The sequence below is a fragment of the Vulpes lagopus genome, chromosome 6 (genome assembly GCF_018345385.1).
Source record: "Vulpes lagopus strain Blue_001 chromosome 6, ASM1834538v1, whole genome shotgun sequence".
Classification (NCBI taxonomy): Eukaryota; Metazoa; Chordata; class Mammalia; order Carnivora; family Canidae; genus Vulpes; species Vulpes lagopus.
In genome coordinates, this window is record NC_054829.1 from 30422095 (window position 1) to 30439571 (window position 17477).

A 17477-nucleotide genomic window follows, 5' to 3' on the forward strand; every position below is an offset into this window, starting at 1 on the left:
ACAAAAAGCACTAAGTTGGGAATAAAGATAACAAATATAAATGACAAAAGATTATATCCAAAATACATTAAAAACTATATATAAAAAAACAACCCAATTGAAATGAGATATTTCTTGAAAGAGTAAATACAAACAGCCAACAATCATGAAAAGATATCCAATCTCTCTAGTAACTAAGGAAATACAAAGTAAAACACAAATTAGAATCATTTTTCACCCATTAGATTGGCAAAAATGAAAAAGATTAATAGCATTAAATGTTTAAAAGAGGGTTGCCTGGGTGGCTCAGTCAGTTGAACATCTGCCTTCAGCTCAGGTCATGATCCCAGGGTCCTGGGATCCAACCTCGCATCGGGCTCCCTGCTGCAGGGAACCTGCTTCTCCCTCTGCCTCTCCATCTGCCACTCCCCTGCTTATGCTCTCTCTCTCTCACTCTTGTTCTCTCTCTCAAAAAAATATAAAATATATTTTTTTAATGTTTAAAAGAGCTAGGGAAATAGACATTATTATGCACTGTTGGTGGGCAGTTTGGCATTAAATGTCCACACCATCCCACCCAGCAATTCAATCTCAGGTTTGAAATATTCACCTAGGCACAGAGACACATGTGGAAGGAGGTTCTCTGACACACTGTGTTTGTAGCAATCTATGGAATCTCACATACTACAAAATCTTACAGCACAGAATTTATGGACCAAGTAGAAATAATAAGGTAGATCTCTACATACATAGGGACAAAGAAAAAGTTTTAAGACCCATTTTTAAGAATAAAAGTCAAGTTTCTGGGACACCTGGGTGGCTCAGGTCCATCAGGTCATGATTTGAAAGTCCCCAGGGATCAAGTCCTGCATCCAGCCACCTGCCCGGAGCCTGCTTCTCCCTCTGCCTGTGTCTCTGTCCCTCTGTCTCTCATGAATAAATAAATACAATATTTATAAAAAAAATTAAAAGTCAAGTTTCTGAATAGGTGCAATATGCCATATTTGTAAAATATGTATTAGTAAAAGTTTAACATGAAATCTTACATATACGTAACTAATATGAATACTTGTCAAAAAACGTAAAGAAAAAGAAACAACAACAACAACAAAAAACACATCCCAAGCCGTTAACAGTTCTTACTTTAGAGTTAAGAGATTAAAGAAGATAGAGATGGAAAAGAGATCAAAAAGGAACCATTTTGAAAAAAAAAAAAAAGGAACCATTTTGTTTAAATTTCTCACATGAATTTTATTCTTAAAAAATTTTTTAGATTTATTTATTTAATCATGAGACACGACACACACACACACACAGGCAGAGACACAGGCAGAGGGAGAAGCAGGCCCCACGCAGGGAGCCCGACGGGGTATGCGTCGTTAAAGGCTGTATGCGTGGACTACACCTAAAATAAATATTTAAAAAAAAAAAAAATTTTTAAAACGAGCTCAAAAAAAAAAAAAAAAAAAAGCTCAACTTGACCAAGACGATTCAGTACTTCCCGCATTAGATTGCTTTCCTCCCGCACTTCCTAATTCTGATAATTAACAAAATCTTCCGTGCAGTTCCTTCTATCCATGTAATACAATTTAAAAAAAAGAAAGAAAGAAAGAAAGAAAAAGAAAAATATATATATATGGTATTGGGGGGGGGGGGGGGGGTGCCTGGCTGGCTCAGCCGGTGGAGCAGGCCGCACTCGTGATCTTGGAGCTGTGAGAGGGAGCCCCACGCTGGGGGTAGAGATCATTTAAAAAAAAATGTTTTTTTATTTTTAAAAATATAGTATAAATAATGCAGCGTTTTCTAAGGGAGTTTGCGTCCAATCAGTATCTCAAGAGCTTAGAAAGGGTTGGGTCTGCTTCCGATTCACTGAGCAAGCATCAATCCTGCAGCCATCTCCCGGCTCCCAGGTTGGAGCGGTGGCTCCCAGCAGGGCCCGCAGCAGCGGGTGCGTCTGGGAGGAAAGGGGTGGCAACCGGGGGCGGGGGCAGGTCCCCGCGACCGCAGCGGCGGGAGCGCGCGGCGCCGGAGCAGTTGCCAGGTGCCGGGGGCGGTGTCTGCCAGGCTGACGGGGTCCAGAAGCCTCGTAAGAAGGCTTGGCGGGTGCTCCCAGAGAGAGGCGGAGGGGCCCCGAGGGGGCGGCCGGGGAGCGCGCGGTGGGCCGCGGCCCGCGCCCAGAGCCGTTGCTGCACACCTGGGCGCTGAACCGCCGCGGGGGGCGGGGGCGGGGGCGGGGGCGGGGGGCTGCGCCGGGGGAGGGGAAGAAGGGATGGGCCAAGTCGCTGGGGGACGGCGGGGTCCCCGCAATAAGTCGCCCCCGCACCCAGTGACATCTCCAGCTCCACAACGCCTCTCCTCGAACCGCACTGGAAGCCCCCTCCTCCCCTCGCACAAGGCGGGTGAAAGGCCCCGCGGGTCCCTTAGTCTCACTTACCTGCGTCCCAGGACCCAACCTGAACACCTGCGGCACCTCACGCTGAGGACCTGGAACCCTCCTCGGCCACCTGCGCGCACCCACCCGGATCCACTAGGGCCGAAACCACTTCCGGTCCTGCGGCGGGCTGGAGGACGTAAACCTAGCAGGGAGGTACGCATGGGCGGCGCCATGTCGTACGGAAGCTGCTGGGCCAGCTGTTCCCTCCCCAGTTTCTCCACTGCTGAACAAAGGGTCTGTTAGAATTGGAAAGGCTTAAACTATCTTGAGAAAAGGGGTGTTTTTGTTTCTGTATTGGTTTTGGTTTTATTTACTTATTTTTATTTTTTTTTTAATTTTTATTTATTTATGATAGTCACAGAGAGAGAGAGAGAGAGGCAGAGACACAGGCAGAGGGAGAAGCAGGCTCCATGCACCGGGAGCCCGACGTGGGATTCGATCCCGGGTCTCCAGGATCGCGCCCTGGGCCAAAGGCAGGCGCCAAACCGCTGCGCCACCCAGGGATCCCCTTATATTTATATTTAAATACATCAGTCAACTAGTCTTTGTCAGCAACTATTATATGTGAAGAGGCTGATGGGTGCTATGTATTGTTACTCTGTCATAAGAAGTGTAGCAGGAGAAACGAGATGCACATAAAGAATATAAGGTGTAATAATAGCTGCCATTTGTTGACTATGTACATGCAGTGTGCTACGATCTTTGCAAATTGCTTTATGTGTTTTATCTCATTTAATCCTTAAAACAACCTCCTGAAGCAGTATTATTATTATTAGTGGCATTTTGCATAAAATGGAGAAAGGTTAAATAAATTTCTCAAGCTTGGAGCTGAGAATCAAACCTCAGTATATCTTCTTGCAAAGTTTGTTGCCCTCATTCTCTATATTATATTACCTCCCATATAGGAAGAGGTTCTAAATTCCGTGAGGTAAGTACCCATAAGGGAGAAATTTATGGCAAATATAGAGGATTAATCCCCTGCATTTTAATTTCTCCATCCTGAAACACCTTAAAAAAAACAAAAAAACAAAAGTAAAGAGGAAATGCAAATAAAAGCCACAATGAGATACCATTACATACCAACCAGAAAGGTTAAAATGAAGACAGAAAATACCAAGTATTGACAAGGTTGTGGAGCAACCAAAACTCTCATATGCTGCTGAGGGAATATAAATTGGTACAGTCATTTTGTTTAACTGTTTGGCAATATCAACTAAAGTTGAGTATATGTATAGCCTGGGTCCCAACAGTTTCACTCTGAGGTATACACCCAACAGAAGTGTATACATATGTTCACTGAAAGGAAAAATACAAAAAGGAAAAAAAAAAAAGCCCATACCTGTCATTGGCAATAGCCCTAAACTGGAAACTACCCAAATCCCTATGCTGTTAGAAGTCAGTATGGAGTAATGACTCTGGAAGAGAACATCGGCAGGCTCACAAAGCACTGATAACCTTCTATTTCTCACTCTGAGTACTGATTTACATGTATGTTCAGGTTGCATATTTGTGGACACTTTCCTGAATTCATATATACTCCAATAAAAAGTTTTTTTTTTTTTTAATGAAAGTAAAGGAGTGAAAAGTTTATAAACCCAAAGAAGAAAAAGAATACGAGTGGAGGTATCAGCAGACAAACAAATCTCGGTGTAATTTTATAAGACGAATTTGATTAGAATGACAGAATATTGATATTTGAGGGATCCCATTGAGGAGCAGAATACATGACACCAACATATGCCACTTTGGCATGTGGATTATTTTGAGTTAAAGACAGTTAAGAGCCAGCAGGTTTGGGCAGCCCAGGTGGCTCAGAGGTTTAGCGCCACCTTCAACCCAGGTCGTGATCCTGGACACCTGGGATGGAGTCCCACATCCGGCTCCCTGCATGGAGCCTGCTTCTCGCTCTGCCTGTGTCTCTGCTTCTCTCTCTCTCTCTGTGTGTCTCTCATGAATAAATAAATAAAATCTTAAAAAAAAAAAAAAGACCCAGCAGATTCAAGAAAAGTTTTTACCTCTCCCTTAACTACCTGAATTTAGAATGGGGGTCTGGCCCAGAAAAAGAGCTATTACTGGAGATAATTTTTAATAACTTTTTAATATGTGGCAGGCCAAATATCTAGTTACCATATATCTGCTCTTCTTATTGTCCTGTGAATTACCCTCCTCCCATTTGAAGCCCCGGGCCCCTATCCTAATCTTTAGCTTAAGATGGCATATAAGCTTCAATTGCCTGGTTTATCCTTGGGTCTCATTCTTATGGGGCTCTCATAGGTACATAATTAAATTTGTTCTCTCCTGTCTTATGTATGTAATCTGTCTTATGTCAATTTAATTAATAGGCCAGCCAGAACTATCTAGAAGGGTAGAGGAAAAATATTTTCACCCCTACACTATAATAAACTGTCTGGGTCCATAAGCAATCACCCTAAGTTGAGGTCCAATGCAACAAGCCCCATTTGTACATAAAGGATTCCCCATCAGCTTTTCAGTACCTCACTCTTTGTCTTGGTCTTTTTTGGCCTATTATAACAAGATACCATCAAGCAGGTGGCTTATAAAGAGCAAGAATTGATTTCTCATAGTTTTGTAGGCTGGGAAGTCAATGATCAAGATGCTGACAGGTTTATTTTGGTGAGTGCCTGCTATCTACTTCACAGACTGCTATCTTTTCATTGTGCTTTTCACTTGGCCAAGGGATAAGGAACTCTCCTGGGCCTCTTTTATAAGGCACTAATCTCATTCATGAGGGTTCACTCTCATGACCTAATCACCTCCCAAAGCCCTCACCTCCTGATACCAGGAGGGGGTTAGTTTTCTTTTCTTTTTTTTTTTTAAGAGTTTATTTATTTATTCATGAGAAACACAGAGAGAGAGAGAGAGAGGAGGGAGGCAGGGACACAGGCAGAGGGAGAAATAGCCTCCATGCAGGGAGCCCGACATGGAACTTGATCCTGGGTCTCCAGGATCACGCCCTGGGCTGAAGGTGGCACTAAATGGCTGAGCCACCCGGGCTGCCTTGGGGTTAGTTTTCAACATGTGAATTTTGAGAAGAGACAAAACATTCGATCAATAGCACCTACATATGTAATGATATCCAAGAATCACCAGCCATTGCAGGAATATCTCCAACACCATAATTAACATTTTCATTTTTTTTTTTAAGAGGGAGAGAGAGCATGTACAGGAGTGGGGGAGGGACTGAGGGAGAGAGAGAATCTTTTTTTTTTTTTTTTTTTTTTGAAAGAATCTTAAGCAGACTCCACATTCAGCATAGAGCCCAATACAGGGCTCAGTCTCACAACCCTGAGATCGTGACCTAAGTCAAAATCAAGAGTCAGGTGCTTAACCAACTGAGCCACCCAGATACCCCATTAATTAATATTTTCTAAAGAACAGGTATAGAACTCTGCACCCAACATTTTGAGAACACAAATACTTTTAAAACTTACAAGGAAGATTTAAGAAAATTAATTTTTTTAGCCCATTGAGCAACTCTCTATAAATAGCAAAAAAATGCTATCATACAGATCTCACTCTTTGATCATATTACAATTAAATTAGAAGTCAATAATAAAATCATTTTTGTGACCCCTGGGTGGCTCAGTTGTTGAGCTTCCACCTTCAGCTCAGGGCATGATCCCGGAGTGCCAGGATCAAGTCCCACATTGGGCTCCCTGCATGGAGCCTCCTTTCCTTCTGTCTTTGTCTCTACCTCTCTCTGTGTCTCTCATGAATAAATAAAATCTTTAAAATTATAATTATAAAATAGGGATCCCTGGGTGGCGCAGCGGTTTGGCGCCTGCCTTTGGCCCAGGGCGCGATCCTGGAGACCCGGGATCGAATCCCACGTCGGGCTCCCGGTGCATGGAGCCTGCTTCTCCCTCTGCCTGTGTCTCTGCCTCTCTCTCTATCTCTCTGTGACTATCATAAATAAATAAAAATTAAAAAAAAAATTATTTTTACTGTCCATATTTGGAGATTTAAAAAACATCTTTTTAAAAAAAAGATTTTATTTATTTATTTATTTATTTATTTATTTATTTATTTATTTGAGAGACAGAGACAGCACAAGCTGTGGGAGAGGGACAAGCAGACTCCCCATTGAGTGGGGAGCCCCACCCAGGCCTTAATCCTCAGACCCTGAGATCATGACCTGAGCCGAAGTCAGACCCTTAACCTGCACCTCCCTCTGCCTGTGTCTCTGCCTCTCTCTCTCTCTCTCTCTCTCTGTGTCTCACACAGAGAGAGAGGCAGAGACCTAGGCAGAGGGATCAGCAGGCTCCCTGTGGGAAATCCGATGCTGGACTTGATTCCAGAACCCTGGGATCACGGCCTGAGCTGAAGGCAGATGCCCAACCACTGAGCCACCAGAGGCCCCAATCCTATTTACTAACATCTCAATTATATTCATTCTTCCTCCCCACTTATCCCTTCTATAAACTTTTGTAATATTATTAGGTATCATACAGATTATAAAAGTTATGTTGCTATGCACTCAAGAAGCTTATAAACTAGCTGGAAAGACAAAAAGATAATTTGTTAGCAAATGAGAAGAGGTATCCTTTTTTTGTGGTTTAGAGAGATCCATATCTCTATCTACTTTCTCTCCCCTAAAGAGCTGGAACTAGACTATCGCTTGGAAAAGAACTTCATGAGGCCCCGGCTAATGAGGGTGAGACTCTCCCTGCCATGGGACAAATTCACCCAACAATAGGGGTTGAAAGCCTGGTGAATCAGCATTTTTGTTTTGTAGTAAGTGGCATGCATGGGTGTTGAAGTGAATTGCTTTGTGGAGTAAAAGGGTGAGGCATTAGAAGATTCAGGGGACCAGTCAGAGATAAAGGGGGACCAGTCAGAGATAAAGGGAAGAGTCAGCAAGGCTCCCTCCCAACTTCCTGGGAGAAATAGAAAGATATTTCAGAGGAGAGACTGGGGGAGAACGAAATGTTTAAGGTATTTGGGGAATTGAGTTGAAGTTCTATGTACTTGTAATGTAACCTCATCTTATATCTCTCATAGACAAGGTTCAGTAAAGTCTGTATCATTCTCCAATGTTTTTGTTCCAGTACATTCTTTGGGGGAATCTGAATAGGTGTTGAATTTTGTGTCCGGTTTTCCAAGTGAAAAAGCAAAGGTTATTTCCTGGCCTTCTGGAGCTGAAGGGTAAAGGGTAGATTGCTGTCATCTAAGTCACAGAGCAAGAAGCATGAGAGAACTCCAATTAAAGATGATGGATTGAACCACATGTAATTCCACATCCTAGTGAAATCTCTCTTTAAAGATGGGAAAAATAGGGGCACCTGGGTGGCTCAGTGGTTGAGTGCCCACCTTTGGCTCAGGGCCTGATCCTGGGGTTCCAGGATCAAGTCCTACATCAGGCTCCCCACAGGGAACCTGCTTCTCCCTCTGCCTATGTCTCTGCCTTTCTTTGTCTCTTATGAATAAATAAATAAAATATTTTTTAAAAAATTGGAAAAAACACAAAATCTCAAGGCAAAAAAGTTATAGAAAAAGAAAACCACTAAAATGAGAGCAAACATAGCAGGGAATTAGCCACCATCACTCGTGTTTGGCAAAGACTCAATGGCAGAAAGACAAGTGGGAAAGTTTTATAGTGAAAACAGGGATGACTTCAGATATGCTCTGATTGGTGGTCATTGTTATGGGAAAGCTGGAGATGGGTTAACTAGAAGCCAGGCTTCTTTTTTTAAATTTTAAAGATTTATTTATTTATTTATTTATTTATTTATTTGAGAGAGAGAACATAAGCAGGGGGAGGGGCAGAGGGAAAAGGAGAAACAGGACACACACCCCCACCCCACGCCCATGCTGAGCAGAGAGCTTGGTGCAGGGAGTCAATCCCAGGACCCAGCATCTTGACCTGAGCTGAGGGCAGAGGTAGCTTGGACTGACCCACCCAGGTGCCCCTGAAGCCAGGATTCTTAGGTGATTGGTTTGGCTTTCTCTGGTTGGTGCTGTGTTGGAAGTGGGGGCAAAATATAAGGAAACTGACTCATCGACAAGTTCTAACCATTCTAGGCTGTTTGCCTTGGAGGCTGCGGTTTGGCTTCCCAGGCTGGTAGCTGTAGAAGTTATGGGTCAGAGTGCTATTGTCATATATGGTCTGGCTATTGTCTGTTTGTATAGTCAGTCTCTTGGAGAACAGGAGATAAAATCATTAACATTTGGAAGCTGGAAAACAGGATAGTGGGAGCTTACTTAGCAGACTCCACATCTTTCAAAAGACAGGCCAGGAGCAAGCCTGGTTTGCCCCAGGGAACCCCTAAAAGGCTCAGGGACAGGCAACACCAGGTACCTCAAGAAGCAGCAATAATGTTGGGACTAAAAGAAGAATAATTGGTTAAAAGTCTATTTCAGATGCAGTTAGACCACCAGATTTCCTCTCTAGCTGCCGAGTGAGGAATAAGTGGATAAAGCATAGAGGATAAAGTGGAAGATACCTTGTCTAGTTAAGAATAGGGGTGTCATACCAAAACCAGGATTCAGTGAAAATTATTTATTTTCAAGACCTCTGCCTTAGTTTCCCACATTAGCAACCAATGTTAGAAGCCAAGTGTTTAAGAAAAATGTTGAGGGGTGCCTGGATGGCTCAGTGAATTAAGCATCGGGCTCTTGATCTAGGCTCAGGTTATGATCTCTGCTCTCAGCAGGTAGTCTGCTTGAGAGTGTCTCTCTCCCTCCCTCTCCCCCATGCTCTCTCAAACAAACAAACAAATAAATATTTAAAAGATTTTACTCATTTATCTGACAGGGAGAGAGAACACAGGCAGGTAGAGCAGCAGGCAGGGGTGGGGGGATGGAGGCAGGGGGGGTGGAGAAGCAGGCTGTCTGCTGAGCAGAGAGCTCAACGCAAGGCTGGATTCCAGGATTCTGGGATCATGACCTGAGCCAAAGGCAGACACCTGACCATCTGAGCCACCCAAGCACCCAGTAAACTTTCTAGAAAAAGAAAAAAGAAAAGAAAAAAGAGAAAATTTCAGATAATTTTGTTATGAGCATATATCAAAATTTCTTTACTATCTTGTAACAAGGGAGAAGACTTATAGTAGGATATTTCTAAGTGGACCAAAATATAATCAGGAAATGGAAAAGTGCATTGTCCTAGGCATATCCTTTCCACTTATCAGATTCTATAGAGTTCTTGCCTTTTATACTCTTTGAGCTCTTATGCAATGCTGAAGAGATATAGATTAATTTGTAGAAAACTGATAGTAATGCAAATAATTATCATCTTTAGATAAATATAAATAAATGCTGTTAGGTGAAGCTTCTATTGACAACCCTGCTCCCACACATCCCTCAATAAGCCAGCTTTGTGTCTACTGAGAAAATTTATTTCAGCATTTTTAAAAAATATTTAGTTTAGAGAGGATGAGGAAGGGCAGAGGGAGAGGGAGAGTCTCAAGCACACTCTGCACTGAGCAGGGAGCCCAACGTGGGGCTCAATCCCAGGACCTGGAGATCACGACCTGAGCTGAAACCAAGAGTCCAAGGCTAAACCAAGTGTACCCCCTGGGCGTCCCATATTCCAACATTTTTGATGAACTTAGGTATTTGGTCTTTGGGTTTTCCTTTAAACTGATTGTAACACCTTTTCCAGTTCCCTCATTAATTAATGAGTTAAGTTAAATCTTTGACATGTATTTATTTCGTATCTGCATCTGAGTCATAATTTCCCTTTTTCTTCTTTTAACTATTATCCTTTAAAAAGTCCATTTCAAAAATTTACTTTTGGTAGGGATATTTGGGAAGAAAAAAGATTGGTTAGAAATTCATTTTAGGGGCTTGGCTCAGCCGGTTAAGTTCCAGCCCCATGCTGGATGTAGAGATTCCTTGAAAAGAAAATAGTTAGGGACACCTGGGTGGATCAGCAGTTGAGCATCTGCCTTCGGCTCAGGGTGTGATCCTGGGGTTCTAGAATCCAGTCCCACATCGGGCTCCTTGCAAGAGAACCTGCTTCTCCCTCTGCCTATGTCTCTGCATATCTCTCTCTCTCTCTCTCTCTCTCTCTCTCTGTGTCTCTCATGAATAAATAAATAAAATCTTTAAAAAAATAAAAATAAAATCTTTAAAAAATGAAAGAAAAATCATTTTAAATTAGATATAAAAAAGGAAAGAGTAGTTGGTGAAATTCACCACAGTCTGAACTGACAGGTGAGTGGGTGGGTAAGTGGCTTCTCGGAAGTTTTAATCTCTTTAGTTTTATTAGAATTTTGTGTAGGCATTTTATCAGAAGTTCTAATTTCTTCCTAGAAGGTGGCTGTAAATTACATCATGCAAAAAACCCTGCATTCTGGTGCTAGTTTGAATTATTTTCTTTTATGGGGTAATGATTCCTGAATCTCCATCTAAAGCTAAATACCTACTCCTAGTGCTATTCAAAGTGCTGGACTGCAGTGAGAAAAGGACTTTGCTCTAAAACATAAAGCATATGGCATCCTTCACTGAAGAAATTGTCCTACAAAAATGTGCTTGCTGACGTAGATACTTTACATTCTGGCACAAACTTTTACCTTATTGAGAATTGATTTAAAAAAAAAAACATTGTGGGGCACCTGGCTGCTTCAGTCTGTAAAGCATGTTACTCTTGATCTTGGGGTCATATGTTCCAGCCCCATACTGAGAGGAGAATTTACCTTTAAAAATAATACTAATAATCAAAATGCATTGGGCCACCTGGGTGGCTCAGTTGGTTAAGTATCCAACTCTTGCTCAGGGCAGGTTTTGATCTCAGGGTCCTGAGTTTAAGCCCCTCATTGCAGGGATCCCTGGGTGGCACAGCGGTTTAGCGCCTGCCTTTGGCCCAGGGCGCGATCCTGGAGAGCCGGAATCGAATCCCACGTCGGGCTCCCTGCATGGGGCCTGTTTCTCCCTCTGCCTGTGTCTCTGCCTCTCTTTCTCTCTGTATGACTATCATGAATCAATAAATAAAATCTTAAAAAAAAAAAAAAGCCCCTCTTTGCACTCCATGCTGGGCATGAGCCTACTTTTAATCAATCGATTAATTAATTAATTAATTAAAAAAACAAACTGCACAAAATGAAATGTTATTCAGCTTTTAAAAGGAATAAAATTATAATACAGGCTACAATAGGAATGAACCTTGAAGGTATTTATCTGATTGAAATAAGCCAGACACAAAGGGACAAGTAATGCATGATTCCACTTTTATGAGGTTTCTAGAAGAGTCAAACTCATAGAGACTGGAGTGAAATAGAGATGACCAGGGGCTGGATGGAAGGAGGAATGGGAAGTTATTGCTTATTGGGCACAGAGGGTTTTTTTGTTCTGTTTTTGTTTTGTTTTTTTAAAAGATTGTATTTATTTATTTGAGAAAGAGAGAGGACAAGAGAGTCACAAGCTAGGGGAGCAGCAGAGGGAGAGGGAGAAGCAGGCTCTCCACTGAGCAAGGAACTGGATGCAGGGCTTGATACCACGACCCTAGGAACATGACTTGAGCGGAAGGCAGACACTTAGCCAACTGAGCTACCTAGGCACCCCTGAGCACAGAGCATTAGTTTGGGATGATGGAAAAAAATCTGGAGATAGATGATGGTGATAGTTGCAAAACAATGTAAATATACTTAATACTACAGAACTATACATTTAAAAATGGTTAAGATGGCAAATTTTAAGTTATATATGTATTTTTTCACAATTATAAAAATGATTAAAATGATAGATTTTAGGTCGCCCGGGTGGCTCAGTGGTTGAGCATCTACCTTTGGCTTGGGTCATGGTCTCGGGATCCTGGGATTGAGTCCTGCATCAGGCTCCCCACAGGGAGCCTGCTTCTCCCTCTGCTTATGTCTCTGCCTCTCTCTGTCTCTCATGAATAGATAAATAAAATCTTTTTTAAAATGATAGATTTTATATATATAATATATATTAATATATTTAATATTATATTACATTATAATGTATATTAGTATATATTATATATATTTTTATATGTTACTGCAATTTTCTTTTCTTTTTCTTTGCAGGCCAACTAATCCAAAGACTACATTTTGAATTGTACTACATTAGAGTCCAGACTTCTCAAACTAAATTCATCAACCCCAGCAGATCTTTTCACATGGTACAAACTAGCTCCTTTCTGACTCCCTTCTCCACATTCATTCTATCTCTTTCTCCACTAGTCATTTAGTTACTCCTGCTAGAAATCTGTGAAATGCCCTAGACTCCTGCTTCCCCCTCATCCTTTTGTGTGTAATTTGAGCAATGATTACCTAACTGTGTTGGTCATGAAGAAACTGTTCCTCAGCTTCAAAGTCACGCATCTATGCTCTGTTTTGTGGTGCTGGGGCTGGGTCTCTGCTTCTCATGTTTTTCTGTGGCCAGCCTGGCTCTCTATTAGGTTCTGCCAATAGTGGGAGATCAGAGGCAGGAAGAAGGGAGAAGGGACTGCTCCTTCTTGTTCGCTTCCTGTTTCTATTCAAGTCACCCAGGCAACAGCTCTTCGTGCCAGCAGCAGCAGTTGGTTCCAGCTCTGGACTCCTTTCCATATTCCCAGAACTAGCCTCATCATGCTCCTTAGAGATACCAGTACCAGCTAGGCAGCAATCCTCCTCGGAGATCTGAGTCCCGACACTGCAGAGGCTGACCACTGAGCTACGGTGGTTCCAGCCCTCTAGGGCTCCTCCTTCAGGTGTTTAATCCTAATAATCCCATCCCTGACCTTTTATTTCCCCCATCTACTTCTTGCAATTACTACTTCTTTGTTCTACTTCTCTTTTCAATTCTTCAACGCCCATAGTATCTCCAATAAATCTTTTTTTTTTTTTTTTAAAGATCTGGGCTTTGTCCTGTTTGTTTGTTTGTTTATTTTTGAGAGAAAGGAAAGAATGTATGGGCATGGCAGGGGTGGGGGGAGGACAGAGGGAACAGGAGAGGAGAATCCCAAGCAGGGTCCACAACCAGTGCAGAGCTCGATGTGGAGCCCTATCTCAACCTTGAGATCATGACCTGAGCCAAAAATCAAGAGTCAGATGCTTAACTAACTGAGCCACCCAGGTGCCCCTCCAATAACTCTTATTCTTTTAAAGATTTTATTTATTTATTTGAGAGAGAAAAAAGATGAGTATGCAGGGAGAGGCAGAGGGAAAGGGAGAAGCAGATTCCCCACTGAGCAGGGAGCCCGATGCAGGGCTCTATCCCAGGACCCTGGGATCATGACCTGAGCCGAAGACAGATGCTTAACCAACTGAGCCACACAGGCACCCCTTCGATAGCTCTTTATATAAACTTTCTTAGTTAAGATAATTAGTATAGTTGGTTTCTTTCCTGAGTACTGACTAATATGGTAAATGACCCCAAGAGTGGTTCTAGGTAACAGACATTGAGATATATATATAGGATTTGGGGTTGATTTTTTTGTACCCTTAAACTCAAATTGAATGTTGAGCAAGCTGTCAATGGAAATGGGATGTTGTGGCATCATAAATGATCAACTTATCACCTTTAGTCACTTGTGGTGAAGCGCCCACTAAAGCAAATGATTTGGAGCCACATATGACTAGCTGATGGTAATGGTGACTATAACAACTCTAGGTTGGGAGTGGTTTCATTTGCAGCCACCAAAAAATCTACATAAAAAATGGAAAGTTCAAGTCATTAAACATTCAGTCCAATGACAGAGAAAGTTTCTTATGGCAGCCCTAAATAATGCATTATCTTTTATTTATTTATTTTTAAAGATTTTATTTATTTATTGATGAGACACACACACACACACGGGGAGAGAGAGAGAGAGAGAGAGAGAGAGAGAGAGGCAGAGACACAGGCAGAGGGAGAAGCAGGCTCCATGCAGGGAGCCTGATGTGGGACTCGATTCTGGGTCTCCAGGATTACGCCCTGGGCCAAAGGCAGGCGCCAAACAGCTGAGCCACCCAAGGATCCCCTACCCCTTATCTTTTATACCTGAAAACTAATCTTGCTGAAAATTGAACATAAAGTTTAATTGTGCAGATATCAAAATTACAACATAAGTTGATTTTATAGCCTTGCCAAAAATCTCTGGTGAAAGATACAGCATTGGTAGAGAAGGGTGAGACCCTGAAACTGAAATGGTGACATTTGGGTTGTCTCAAAGTTAAGATTCTTGAGTGCCCAAATCTCTCTAAGCCTCCAAAATCAGTGGAGACAGCCTTCCATCCCTTGCTTAAAATCCCTGTAACAACATTATCTGAGTGATGTCTATTTTCCTCAAATTCCACTCCAAAAACTCCTTGTTACCTGTAGATCAGAGTTTCTCAACATGTTGGGCTATGGATAACTGTTGTGAGGGGATGTCCTGTGAATTGTAATATCTAGCAACATCCCTGACCTCTTACCTACTAGCTCCAGCGACACTTTCTAAGCCCAAGTTGTGACAACAATCAGATGCACCCTGGGAGAAAAAAAAATCATCCCCAGTAGAGGACCAATGCTCTAGATCCATAACTAGGGTCAGATCTCAACATGTTCCAACTCTGACTACGAAGAAATGACTTGTGCTTACTTATTGCAATATTTTGTTCATTTATATTTGCAGATTTGGAGAACATGTGAAAGAATGGATTCTTTTATTCCAGGAAGAAAATAAACAAGGAAGACAATCTAACACCAGATTCAGTTGAATTATTAACCAATTCAATTCAATTGATGAGCACTTTTACCACAATTCTAGAGTTAATGTGCTAGCTTGTGTGGCTGGAAATGGCTCTAATGGTTGATTGACTGAAACTTTAAGTAGTGGCCTACATTCAATGAAGTTGAGATGCAAGAACTTGCTGGTATGACTTAAAAGAAGGAATTCAAGATCTTAAGGAGATAGAAATGTTGGAGTAGATCTATCATGTATGTATTGCCACTCCCTCACTATTTCAGAGGATACTCTCTCCACTAAGGCATTGAGAAATAAATTGGTGGTTGGGCACCTGTATCCCTGTAACTTTTAACCTGTGTGGTGGCTGTTTCCTGTAGACATATTTGATGAAAGAAGTTATAGTTGAGATGGGTCCCCTGATTTCAATGGCAATAGGGATCCTGGAGTAACAGAGGTCAAAGACTACATGTGTCAAGAGATAATATGTGGACTTCCTTCCAAAGAGTACAGTATGGGGTTGCCTGGCCGGCTCAGGTGGTGGAGCATGGGACTCGGTCTCGGGGTTGTTAGTTTAAGCTCCATGCTGGGTGTATTTAAAAATAAAATATTTAAAACAACAACAAAGAGTATAGTATGAAAAGAGGCAGGGGGAAAGAGTGACTTTACATTGTAGAAACCTGACAAAACTACCTCAGCCAGCTTATCAAGGTTATAAGTCACATTGAAAGTATATGCCTTCCTATATAAATCAGGACTGCTATAACAAAAGGAAATGGATGGCTTCAAGAACAGAAATCTATTTCTCATAGTTCTGGAGGCTGAGGAGTCCAAGACCAAGATGCAGACCAATTCTGTTTCTGTTGAGAGCTCTTTTCCTGGTTTGTAGATGGCCACTTTCTCACTGTATTCTCATGTGATGAAGAAAGAGAAATCTCTGGTGTCTCTTCTTATAAGGACACTAATCCTATTGGATTAGGGTTCCACCCTTACTGCTTCATTTAATCTTAATTACCTTCTAAAGACCTTATCTCCAAATATAGTAAAATTGGAGTGTAGGGCTCAGCATTAGAATTTGTGGGGCTGAGGGAAGACACAATTCAGTCCATAACAATACCCCCTTGATAAAATTTGATGAAAATGGCACTTTACCTGTGTCCTTCCTCCCAAAAACACATAACCCCAGTCTAATTGTGAGATAAACATCAGGAAAATCCCAGTTGAGTAACACTCTACAAAATATTTGATTAGTACTCTTTAGAACTGTTAAGGTCATCAAAAACAAGGTAAAGTCCCAGCCAAGAGGAACCTTAGGAGACGTGTGAACTAAATGTAAAGTGGTATCCCTGATGAAAACCTGGCACACACAAAGGATATTGAGTAAAAGTTAAGGTAATCTAAATAAATTATGGACTTCGGTTAACAATATAATGATATAAGTTCATTATTTATGACAGATGTACCATACTGAGATAAAAAGTTAATAACAGGGGAAATTGGGTATGAGATATAGGGGAACCCTTTATTCTATCTTCACCAGTTGTCTGTAAATCTAAATCTATTCTAAAACAAAAAAGCTTATTGGAGTGACTGGGTGGCACAGTCGGTTAAGCATCTGACTCTTGGTTCTTGGTTTCTGTTTAGGTCATGATCTCAGGGTCATGAGACAGAGCCTGGTGTCGGGTTCCATGCTCAGCATAGCATCTGCTTAAAGACTCTTTCCCTCTCCCTCTGCCCACCCCCCATTCTACATTCTCTCTCTCTCTCTCTCTTTCTCAAATAAATAAATAAATATTTACATAAAATAAAAAGCTTATTTAAAAAGTAAAAATAAAAAGCCAATGTGGGCACAATTATAATGAGTAACAGAAATGAAGTGGTATTCAGAAAGTTTTGATACAAAGAATCTTTGGCAGTGGGTAATTGATCCTGGTATCCTAAGTTTAAAATGGATAGCTTAGGGATCCCTGGGTGGCGCAGCAGTTTGGCCCCTGCCTTTGGCCCAGGGCGTGATCCTGGAGACCCAGGATCAAATCCCATGTCGGGCTCCAGGTGCATGGAGCCTGCTTCTCCCTCTGCCTGTGTCTCTGCCTCTCTCTCTCTCTCTCTCTGTGTGTGTGACTATCATAAATAAATAAATAAATAAATAAATAAATAAATAAATAAAATTTAAAAAATAAATAAAGAGCTGTTTAAAAAATAAAATAAAATGAATAGCTTAATAAAATGTTATTGGAGTTATTGACTTGTGATATGTCCTAGTGCTGGACAAGGCACAAACTCTGGACAAAATACACCAAAACCAACTTCCTGAAGGCATTGGAGAGTGAACAAAAGCACATAGATTCTGACAGGGAGTCAACACTTACAAGAAAAAGCACAGGGTGAATTTTTTTTTTTTAATAGTCTTTAACCTGAGGGCAAGCTTCAGCTAGAGCTCCCTGGAAGGCAAAA

The 17477-nt window shown here is 41.6% G+C and overlaps 1 protein-coding gene and 1 long non-coding RNA gene across 3 annotated transcripts in view; one reads left to right on the forward strand and one right to left on the reverse strand.

Moving 5' to 3' along the window:
• Positions 1-2560, reverse strand: part of EXD2 (exonuclease 3'-5' domain containing 2) — a 63644-nt gene extending 61084 nt beyond the window's left edge. Inside the window, exon 1 of one of the 2 annotated variants that reach the window (XM_041758944.1) lies at positions 2414-2560. The gene's annotated coding sequence lies outside the window, so the exon portion shown is untranslated. The remainder of the gene's footprint in view (positions 1-2413) is intronic. The other variant, XM_041758946.1, reaches the window with a different exon arrangement.
• LOC121493220 lies at positions 1965-13171 on the forward strand. Its single transcript, XR_005988416.1, has 3 exons — positions 1965-2065; positions 2425-2566; positions 12424-13171. It is a non-coding gene; the product is annotated as an uncharacterized LOC121493220 (long non-coding RNA).
• Positions 13172-17477: the final 4306 nt, after the last annotated feature.